This window comes from Mesoplodon densirostris, chromosome 8 (genome assembly GCF_025265405.1).
Source record: "Mesoplodon densirostris isolate mMesDen1 chromosome 8, mMesDen1 primary haplotype, whole genome shotgun sequence".
Taxonomy (NCBI): domain Eukaryota; kingdom Metazoa; phylum Chordata; class Mammalia; order Artiodactyla; family Ziphiidae; genus Mesoplodon; species Mesoplodon densirostris.
Window position 1 is genome coordinate 56928020 of NC_082668.1, and position 12213 is coordinate 56940232.

A 12213-nucleotide genomic window follows, 5' to 3' on the forward strand; every position below is an offset into this window, starting at 1 on the left:
CCACTGGTTGTGAAATGTTGATTCAGTTCTTCTGACTAATTGGGGAATATCTCAATTCTTCCTTACCACTGTAGAATCTTCTCTTCACGTGTTGAGTTGAAGAGGATAATTGGGCTTGTTTATTTGCTTACTTGCTTGTTTACTTGCTTTTGGTGGGTGGTGGCCAAGAGTAGATGAGAAACTAGTGGTTTTTCTGCCCCTATACCAGTTTCCCATACTAAATGCCCTACTTCTTATTAGTTCTTTCATAATGTTCTTTCAGTTATCCAGTTTTTAAAGTGTTTGGATTACCCTTGACTTAACCTTCTCTTTCATGAGTCATTCATGACTAACCAGGTTTTGCTTTGAAGTGTCTCTCCACTGTCTTCATTTTACCCCAACCATAGTCATCTTATATCTAGATTGTTATAAGAACCTCCCAATTTACTTTTTTTTTTTTTTTTTTTTGCGGTACGCTGGCCTCTCACTGCTGTGGCCTCTCCCGTTGCGGAGCGCAGGCTCAGCGGCCATGGCTCACGGGCCCAGCCACTCCGCTGCATGTGGGATCTTCCCGGACCAGGACACGAACCCGTGTCCCCTGCATCGGCAGGCGGACTCTCAACCACTGCGCCACCAGGGAAGCCCCCAATTTACATTCTTAATTTCTCTGCCTCATTATCCTCAATTTAGGTTTGCAAGAATTATGTTGATTCTAAGCTTTGATGTTGAATTATCTCAGTGAATTGGAAGTATTCTTTTAAACTCTGATGTTTGATTTTAAAGGTCTTTCATAATTGAGCCAATATTTATTTAGCCTTAATTTCTGCATAGAGAGGAAATAGGTACCAACTAAGAGTAAAGGCTGTAGAATTTAAATCCAGCCTCACATCTTGGGTCTAACAGTACACAGGAAAAATCACTTAATCCATTTATGCCTCTGTCTTTTCAACTTTAAAACTTGGGGTAGGGGGGCAATGTTTCTTTTAAGATTATTGTCATGAGTAATAACTAATATTTGCAAACTACTACCTGGCATACTATATATGCCACATTTTATGATATTGGTAGCAAATAAAAGTTTATTAACATTCATCTTAGGTGATTAGTACTGAAGCACTCAATATATGTTATATATTTTTTAATGTAACTGCACATATATTAATAGACAGGAAACAAAGTCATGAAGTACTTTTACTTGGGAGAAAATCTCAGGTGCAGCATGTGTTAAAAATGCTACATGGCTTCTAAATATAAGTAATAAGACAGCTGGAAACTCATTATGACGGGACATGTGGAAAAAGCAGTCTAGGAATGAACTTCATGCTTCACAAAATGAAAGGAATCCATTCCATGAGGGACATAATCCCTTTGTGTTTATAATATCCACTTTTGCAATTAATCATATCCATTAAGAGCACACAAGCCAACAGGTTAGGCCAGGTTAATGTTGGGCCACTTCCAAGTAACTGTGATAGAAACTTGTTATAGCATCTGATTAGCTACTTTACACTAAGACTACTATCCTAATGAATTAAAAAAATGCTAGAGAAAAGAAGGAGATCTGCTGGAAAAGGTTGTACAGAAAAGTTTAAAGATGGTGTAATGAATGTCCAAATAGCCTTCTGGCTTTACCAGCTCAAAACATTTCACCGCATTTGTGTGCACGTGCACTCTCTTGTCTCATTTTTTCTTTTCTTGGCTGCATTGGGTCTTCGTGGCTGTGCACAGGCTTTCTCTAGTTGCAGCGAGCGGGGGCTTCTTATTGCAGTGGCTTCTCTTGTTGCAGAGCATGGGCTCTAGGCACACAGGCTTCAGTAGTTGTGGCACGCAGGCTCAGTAGTTGTGGCACACGGGCTTAGTTGCTCCTCAGCACGTGGGATCTTCCAGGACCAGGGCTCAAACCTCTGTCCCCTGCATTGACAGGCAGATTCTTAACCACTGTGCCACCAGGGAAGTCCCTCTCTCTCATATTTTTATCACACCAACATAATTTAACATTGATAAAATATTATCTAAATTACCAACCATATTTGTGTTACCTCAGTTATTAGTAAATATCCTTTATAGCTTTTTGAAAAATCCTGAATCCACTCAAATGTAGTACTTTGTTATCATGTCTCTCTAGCCTTTTATAATTTTGCCTATTTTTTTCTTTTATAATATTGATATCTGAAGAGTTCAAGCTAGCTGTCTTGTAGAGTGGTCCACAGTCTAAATTTATTTGATTGTTGCCTCACGATAGATTCAGTTTAAATATTTTCAGAGGAGTACTGCATAGGTGATTTTTTTTGTCCCCTATTACCTTACATCAGGAGGCATGTAATGTTAGCCTGTCTTATTACTGGTGATGTTAAACTTGCTCACTTCATTAAGGTAGAGTCTGCTGGTTGTAAACACAACTTTTTCTCTTTGAAATTAAAAGTTAATGGTAACCAAAGATTATCTTCTTCAATAACAATCTTTCATCTGGTAGGTTTTTGTCATTTATTCATGATCCTTGCTGGAATCAGTTATTACATTAGTGGTTGCAAAATACTGATTTTCTACTTCTAAGAAAATGTTAAATTTCTAAAAAAAATTAGCTCCTGTAAGATGGCCCTTGGTTACAGTAGTCATTTACTGTTTTTATTTAGAATGTCTTAGGAAATATGTGAGAAAATTAAGTTCAAATGTTGTTTTCACCTTTAAAGATTGATCACTTAAAAAGTCACCTCCTAAGAGCTCAGACATCAAAAAATTAAGAAAGTTTATCAGCAGTGTCAGTAATTAGATTTAGAAAATTAAATTTCTGTTATTAGTCCCATAGTTGCCCCAGTTCCTATAATTCAGTTGGGAATTATGTTTTTACCTTGTAACTACAGTTAAATACTGTGTTAATAGAGTCAGTGTGCTAATGTTTTTGCAGAGGAAGTTGTTGAGCATTCTGAGAAGTACAGAATGAAATTTGAGGTGCAAGCAAAAAAATTAAATCTTACTAATTCATATTGTTCTTATTGAGGATTTATTCTTTGAGAGTTTCCTCTATTACCTGACCTTGGTAGCAAGTTTTAAGCGCAAGATATTGTAAGAAACCTTTCTAAATCTGTGTCACTACTGTTTATGTTGAACATTTACAGGGTACAGACAGCTAATTTACTTAATTAATGATGTAGTATCCAAAGAGAATGTTGAAGATTTTGTGTCTTATGGGCAAGTTGTAGGTTGTTCCTAAATTCATGGTTCACTATAGATGGAATTCATTATTGACAGCTAAGTCCTTTCCTTTCAGAATTAGAGGGAGGCCTCTACCTGACAGTGATGAAACTACATTTTAAAGTATTCTTAATTATGATTTTTCACTAATTCAGAGTTAATTGAATTGATAAGGCCTAACAATTTCCAAAGCTCAAAGATAAATAGAATCATTTGAAATATTATCATCCATGTATACAAGTGGATTTATCCTGACCTTTTTGACTAGTAGAAATACTCATTTTAATTTTGCTACAATGAAAGTGGGTTCCTTCATTATTCATTTCAGTTTGTTTTTCTGTTTCATAACAACAAGAGCTTTTGTTATGGTTTTTAAGGAAGGCTGCCTTGAATTTATATTTCTTATAAGTAACAAAGATTTTATCTGAGAAAATATCATTTGTGCCCTTTGATGGAAGCAGTAACCATTTATGGAATAGTCGGGGACTTGGTTATTTGTTTTTTGGGTACTTGGGCTGGTACTTGATTTTTAACTTCTTACAAGTAGATGAGTGCCAGAAAGTACAGGACATGGTCAAAGATCATACACTGGGGAAATAGGTATTTTGGGAAACTTTAAATTAATGTGAAATCTCTCAGACAAGAATCACTGTCTTACCACCTTTGTTTGAATAGTCAGGGAAGGTTTTGTGGGTTTATATATATTATAAACTTAAATCTATGTATATAGGTCTAAAATATAGCCTATTTTTGAAAAAGCAGTAACATTTTCTAGTTATAAAGTTAGTGTCTTTTCTTTTGCCATTTGCTAAGCTGATATACAGAGCACTGCTGATATGTTAAGAGTTATATAAACTCTGTAAGACTTAACCTTTTAGTGACAGAGAAAAGTATTATTTCTGGTTAATGGTATACATTTTTTCTTCAGATAGTATAGGTAATGTATGTCTTGTCTGATTTAGGATCCTTGGAGCATTCCTGCATGTTTATGGAAAGCATGATCTTTGTTTTACAAAATGGGAAACAGGCATGTGCTTTACCCAATAGACACAATTAGTTTTTTTTCCCATTTTATTTTGTTTTTCTTCTCATAGTTATTGAACGTTGAGTTTCAGTTAATTCCTTTTCTTTTAAGTCTGCCACTTGAGCTAATATAGACAACAAGCATCTGACACAAGGCAGAATTGTCTTCTGATCACAGTTCTATTGCTATCTCCATCTGTTGGTATGAAGAAGTAATGCTCTTGCCAGATTAAGCCAGTTCATTTTAATTTTAGCAGAAACAAATTAAGAAATAAGGAATTGTGCTGTTAATGCATTTTCTTTCTTTGTGACAGTTAAGTCAGTTTGAAGATGGAAAACTATCATGGGATGTCAGCCTTTGTAGGCAGATTGTCTTTGAGTTTTGTTTTTTTAAGGCTTTTTGTTAGTGGCATTAAAAGTGTCAGAGGGAGTTATTAAAAATCTGTTATATTAACCATGCCTAGATTCCATACATTTTGGTCTTTAGGGAATTAGGGTAAAACATAATTATCTCAACTTTTGTCATCAGCGTGCAACAAAAATTTAATAGCGAGAAATCTAAAAAATCTTGGTAGTCTTAGCCCATTGCACAGTTTCATGGGCTTTTGCATCATTGCTTCTGAATTGCTAATGAAGAGCTCAATATAGCTTCCGATGCATTTCAGATATTCTGGTTGGTGACTGGCTAGAGTGTTACTGACATCATAACATACAGCTGTTGACTTTCTATTGTCTCTGAGTCCTCGGCAAGTGCTTTAGTCTACGCTTTAGTCTACTCCCACAGCACTCTCCCAATGCCTGACTAATCAGCCGGCTGTGTGTGTGGTGAGCTCTGTAGAGGAGCAATGCAGAGCATCAGTTTACAGATACTATGGAAAGTACATCTTCATTCACTCTGTATGATGAAGCAAATACCAATACGATGAAGGTATGTGACTCTTAATTCATTTAATAATGTGTACAAAAGGTAATCAAATGTATGAAGAGTTATTCGTGCTCACTTAGTACCCTAATTTCTGCTAGGGAGATGTGTGGTAAAAAATCCTTACTGTGTCCAAAGTGAGAGCATGTTTTTAAGTGGTTTTTGTTTATTTTTGCAAAGATATGTTTGTTTAGCTTGATAGAATGAGGAGTAGGGTTCATTTACTTCTCAGCTGTAGTACAAGTTTCTTCTCCCCTACCCCCCAGATTTGTGATCCTCTTCATACCTTGTTGATAGAATGGTTTACCTGAGTGCTCACTGGTATTTCTGTATAGAAGAACAATTTGTCAGTCGGGAAAATGACTTCTCTTTCAGGGCCATCTCAAAACAGACATGCTGTGTGGTTTTTTCATCTTAAAATTTTCATTGTGGAACAAATACAGTGTGGATGAGACTCTTCTTTTGGAAATTAAAAAACTAAGAGCGTTAATTTTCAAAATCTGTGTTCATTTTTGTACTCCTTTTTGGGAGAAGAGGTAGAATAGTTTTTAAAGTGCTTTTAACAGCAAAACCTAGATTTGTCCTTGCTCTGATTATCATAATCAGATATCACATTGCAAAAGAGAGCAAGTGCTAAAACCAAACTAATTTTTGAGAACTGTCTGGTTTCTAACCATACTATCTAAAAACTTTGACAGTTATCTTGACATTTTATGATCCTTCAAAACCAGAATCGTGCCGTACAGGTGATACTGAATAACTAAAGTATGTCCATTAGTGTATAATCAACTTGTTTGGAAGATTTTTGAGAGTTTTGCTTGCTTTTTACCTGGATTTAGCCGAAATGTTAACAGTATTTGGAATTGCTGTGATGTTTTCAAACCCCTCTCCAATATGTAACAATTATTTTGATCTTGAGAAATAACTCGATCTTTTTTTAGAGGAGATAAGAGGAAACTCACTAAATGGCCTTTATTCAATGCTGAATATCATTACTCCTCTTTCTTTTTTCTTTCTCATTCCCAACTGTGTAAGTAATTAGGATCATGAAAATATTAATAGCTATTATTAAATTTAGGGTTTTTTATTAGATACATTATTTCAACCTAATACCAGGAGAATTTCATCATCATTTCTTTTTTAAGCTTCAGGTTTTAAATTTTATGTTGAATTTTATTAAATACATTATTTCAACCTAATACCAGGAGAATTTCATCATCATTTCTTTTTTAAGCTTCAGTTTTAAATTTTGTGTTGAACTATGAAAGAAAAAAATGAAAATTAACAGCACATACTCTCAGTTCTTACCTACAACTGCTTTTATCCATCCTTTGTTGCATTCCACTTTTCTCTTTTTTAAATATCTTTCCTCTTTTTCATTTATTCTGTTCTTTAGGTTTCTTTTTATGTCTCTCTTTCTCTGCCCCCCTGCACAGTGTGTGTGTGTGTGTGTGTGTGTGTGTGTGTGTGTGTGTTTCTGAGTGTTTGTCTCCCTTGCTGTCTCTTCTCTCCCTCTGTCTCCCTCCACTGGCCTGTTGGTCTTTCCCACTTTGTCTCAGTCTGTCTCCCTTTCTGTCATTGCTGCCTGGAGTCTCAGATTCCCTCTCGCGCTCTGACTGAATCAGTCTCTCTGTCTGTCTGTCTGTCTTTCCTTTTCTGCTCACCTCGCTCTCTCCTTCTCCCTGGTATCTCCCTCTCTCTGTGGGTGTCTCCCTCTCACTGCCCAGCTGTCTCTACATCTGCCTCTCCCTTTCCCTCTCTCTGTCTCTATCTCTCCCTCTCCCTCTCTGTTAATCTTGTCCAGCTTTCTCCCTTTGTCTCTGGTGTGCCCTTAACTGTACCCCTTCCTCCGTCTTTCTGTCTGTCCCCCACCCCTTCCTTCTTCTGTCTCACCCTCCTTTTACTCCTCCGTGCCTTGCCTTCTCCCTGCCTCTCTGTCCCTGTTTGTGTCTCCAGTCTTCTTGCTGCTGTTCTGTTAGTCTTTCTGCCTCCATTTCTTTCTCCCTCTTGGCATTTTGCTCCCTTTTCCACCCTACCCCCAGGTCTTTCTCGTTCCTGTCCAAGCTTCACTGACACACATGCACTCTCCAAATTTTCATTGTCGTACAGCTTTTCAGTTTTCATTGGAACCAAATTTGCACTTGACTTTAAATGTTTTTTGGTTATTTAATAGCAGTTACTGGTTGCATTTTAATTTATGTTAAACTCTGCACTTACTAAAAGAAACTATTGGGTAATAATTAAATATATTTTAAATAAACAGATTTTACCCTTTCCTCAATGTCTTTAATTTTTAAAAATTTATGTTTCGGGCCTTATAAGTGGATTGAAATGATCACATATTGAAATTGTCATTTAAAATATTTTGCCTTCCAAAGATACACATTTTAGACTGTTAAAGGGAATTCTTTTTCTCTTAAATGATTTTTCTACTAATTTTCCTGTTTTTTTAGAAAGCCGTTTTAGAATTTTCACTTTTCAAGATTCTTAAGACAATATCTACTTCATAATTGTGTTCCAGGTTATAGGGTAAACTTGTATTTTTTTATACCTATATGGCTTTTTAAAAAAAATATACCATTCTGTATTTTCCAAATGTGTTACAGGGGATATATGTTGGGATTTTTAACTTTTTATTTTGAAATAATTGTAGATTCACAGGAAATAGCAAAAATAGTAGAGAAGTCCCATGTATTTTTTAAAGATTTTTAACATTTAAAAAATGTTTTTCTCAAGATTTTGTGCCTTGTATCTCCGTATTTAAAATAGTTTGAGGAACAGAAATTCACTTAGCATTTACCTATTTACACAGTCACAAACCTAGCAACTGTCATCATATTGTTTTTATTTTGTTTTGTAAAATAGATTAAGACAGCAAGTTGATGAAGGCATAGTATGTCTTAATGGCACTGTGGTTTCGTATAACTCACATAGAGCTATCAGGGAACACAATTAAATTTGCAATTAACAAGTTACATATGTTTAAGAAACAAAGAAAGATGTATAAGATGAAATTCTTTTTCACAGCTGAGTTAAACGTCATTTTCATGTATAACCCTCCCTCCTGTATTATGTAGCACTTCTCTATATCCTTTTGGTGCCTCTACTGATTGTCATAGTTCTCGTCTATGCTATATAATCAGACTCCTGGTCGTGTGGGGCATGGGGTAGGAGTGAAATAGCACCAAAACAAAAAACAGAAAACATTGTCTCTGAAAATCTTCTTGTCACACCTCCATAGCTGAACAACCCCCATTCTGATTGATATAAGATATCTTTAATAGAGTTAATATAATGATTTTTCTCAATTACGTTCCTCTAAGCCCTGGAGTTCCACAGGAGTACTTTAGTAACTAGAGAAAAGCTTGAAGACCAGTTAATATCTCTCGATCCAGCCCTACCTTCTCACTTGAAAATTACAAGCTTGTGTAAAATATATATATGTGTATGTATGTGTGTGTGTGTATACATGTGCATATGTGGATATGTGTGTGTGTTTCTCCAGAGCCTATACATGAATCTTAATTAACAACCCTTGTTTTATATTTCATATATGACACACATATAAAAATGTTGTATGTAACATGTATATATAAAATATAAAGCAACAGTTGTTAACTAGGCTTTATGTATGTGCTTCTAGACAACCAAAAACCCCTAAAACCAAACCAAATATCTGTGAACATACACATCCCTGAGTGCTGCATCTCTGCAGAAAGGATCCTTGGGTTTAAAAAGTTTCTCAAGCAGAATCCTTTTTTGGTCTAAAAATAATTAAGAATTACTGCTTTGAAACTAACACACCATTGTTAAGCAATTATACTCCAATAAAGATGTTAAAAAAAAGAATTGCTGCTTTATGGTATCTATAAATCATTATTTAATCTACTATGCTGATTTGACATCTTCTCTCTTTTCCTTTATTTTCAAATACTTAGAAGAGTATATGATTTCCTTTTTCAACAACAGGCACTTCCACAAAAATCACACACTATTTGTTTTGTTTTTTTTTTTCAAGGAGTTTGAACATATGCAATGCTGATTACCAAGCACATCTGATGGCAGGCTATAATATAGGATCACCAGAGAGAGAGCAGAATGTTTTATTATCTCAGTACTTTGAAAGTGCTAGCTAAACCACAACTTCTTTTAACAGATAGAAAATGAATGACAACAAAAATTGTAGACTGAATGCCCCCATTGAATTCCAGTGACACAATTGTAAAGAAAGCAAAAGAAACTTATTAAATATTAATAATTGTTAAAACAGTATGATGTAGTGGACATAGCTTAAGGAATAATGAAAGCAAGCCATTAAAAAATTCAATGTGAAACGTATTAGACTGGATCTATTCATTTTGTGCACAGCCATAGGAAGTTGAACCAATTAAATTGGACAGAACCTTAGGTACCTTAAAGAGAAGTTATATCTGCTCACTGTACAAGTATCGTGGATAGTGTGAATTTCTAGAGACCGGGAGGTTCTCAGCGGTGTTCACGCATGCCTAGCAGCAGCATCTTCAAGCTATAATAGTGTTTGCACTTTGTTGTACACGTCCTTTTATAGAGTATGAAGGTAGATGGCCACTGAAAGACAACACCTGTTCTACCTCAAGCTGTTTTTAAGCTATTTTTACTGACTATGAAATGCTCTTTGACTGAAAAGAAGTAAAACATTTTTGAGCCTTTTTCCCCTGAACAAAATCCCTAGGTGCTTTCTTGAAAGAGGGTTGTGATCCTTTGTTAGAAAGAATGTAGTTGGCAGTTCAAGAAGTGAAGAGTGGCACATTAGTAGTTATAAAACAGAATGTCTGCCAATTGTAACCTAAATTAAAATCCGTAAAGGAAACATTTTTGTCATAAGGAGAAAGTGGGTCATGTTAGACCTAGTGATTCAAATGCTAGAGAAAATGAAGTTTCACATGTTGATGAAATACATTAAGCCATCAAAGAACCTTCGGGTGGATTAGATAAATGTGCCAGGAGCCCAGTATGAATTTTCCTAAGACTTTTTGATGACAGAGCTTAATACTTTTAAGGCCCGCAAAGAATTTCCATTGTGATGCTGTGATAAGAATGAAATGCTAGTCATGGATAAAAAGTACATAGAGATAAATTCATTTAGTTATATTTGTAGTACAGAGGGAAAAAAAATTCAAGTGAAATAGAATTCTGAAGGAGTAAAGGGAACACCACATCAGAGTCTAGCTAAAATACCACAAAGACAGAATGCTTCTGATAGAATGGCCTAGGACTTGCCACAGTCTGTATAAAGATATGCCTTCTCATTGATGGCATTAGGAATGGCTGAATAAACTAGGATTATGCTCATGATATTCACTTTCATTCATGAACTGTAAACTACAGACATTATCATATCTGTAGCACAAAATTATCATAACCTAGCACAAAATACATTAGCAAGAATGTAATGAATGAGACTAGACTATGCAAAAGGTTGATAACTGCAATGGCTTGTTACACTAAGTAACCCAGGGTTAGGCCAAGCTTCACAGGTTAAGGGCACGGTCCTCCATAAGTCTACCCTCACTTCTGACCAACTGGCTACAAATTCAAAGGTTCCTGTTACCCCTTCAGGTTTGAAAAATTCACTAGAATGACTTATAGAACTCAGGAAAGTGCTGTACGTACTATTACAGTTTTATTGTAAAGAATACAAATCAGAACCAGCCAAAAGGAGACACATAGGGCAAAGTCGGGGAGGATCCCAAATGCAAAGCTTCCCTTTTCCTCTCTCTGTGGAGGAAGGATGTATTACCCTCCCAGTACAGAGATATGTGACAGGATATTGCAGTTTGGGAAGCTCACCCAAGCTTCAGCATTCAGTTTTTATTAGTGTTTCATTACTTAGGCATGGTTGATTGAATCATTGGCCAGTCAGTTGAACTCAGTCTCTCAATCTCCCCCCTTCCCTTCCCAGAGGTCATGCTGGCTGAGAGCCCCAACTTTCTAATCACATGGTTAGTCTCTCAGGTGTGGCCAATCCCCATCCTGAGTCATCTCATTAGCATAAATTATGTAGGGGCACACCATAAGTTACCTCATTAGCATAAAATATCAGGACCCACCATCAGTATTCCCTTCACTCCAAAAATTCCAAGAATTTAAATTTATTTATTTTTTGGCTGTTGCCACGTGGCTTTTGAGATCTTAGTTCCCCGACCAGGGGTTGAACCCAGGCCAAGGCAGTGAAAGCACTGAGTCCTAACCCCTGGACCGCCAGGGAATTACCCAAAATTCCAAGAATTTAGAAACTACCTCCCAGGAACCGGGGACAAAGGCCAGCCAAATGCTTTACTACACAATATTTTATTTTCTAACTGTTGATAGTGTCTTTGGTGTTCTTTATTAGGGAAATAATTTACTTTTCTGGTTCTTGTTATTATAAGATAACTTTGAAGTCAAGGCTGAATAAACAGATGTTTTGGGCTTCCTTGGTGGCGCAGTGGTTGGGAGTCTGCCGGCCAGTGCAGGGAACGCGGGTTCGAGCCCTGGCCCGGGAGGATCCTGCATGCCAAGGAGCGGCTAAGCCTGCAAGCCACAACTACTGAAGCCGGCACTCCTGGAGCCCGTGCTCCGCAACAAGAGAAGCCACGATACTGGGGGCCCTGCGCACCGCAACAAAGAGTTGCCCCCACCATAGCTAGAGAGAGCCTGCGTGTGGCAACAAGGACCCAACACAGCCCAAAATAAAATAAATAAATAAATAAATTTAAAAATTAAAAACTTAAAAAAAAAAACAGATGTCTCCCTTTAAATAGCTCCCTTTAGCTGGTTCCATAGCTTAAAAGCATCTCTAAGTAGATAATATACTATGTAAAGAATGAATTATAATCAATTCAAACTCAATATGGAACAAAAATCTATATTCTCTCTTCATACATGCCCATTATCTTAATTTCTCCTCTCACATCCTCATTATCTGTGCTCAGTTTCCAGAAGTCTAAACCTTTGAATGGTCTTTATTTTCCAAAGCACAATCAGATGGTAAGACCAGTCTTTTTTCTTCCACATGGTCTTTAAAGGGAATCTTATTATGTGCCAAGAGATCTTATTACAGCCTGATTTATTTATTT

At 36.3% G+C, this 12213-nt stretch overlaps 1 protein-coding gene across 1 annotated transcript in view; it reads left to right on the forward strand.

Annotated features, from left to right (window-relative positions):
• R3HDM1 (R3H domain containing 1) overlaps positions 1-12213 on the forward strand; it is a 187082-nt gene that overhangs the window by 54916 nt on the left and 119953 nt on the right. The gene's annotated exons all lie outside the window — the stretch shown is intronic.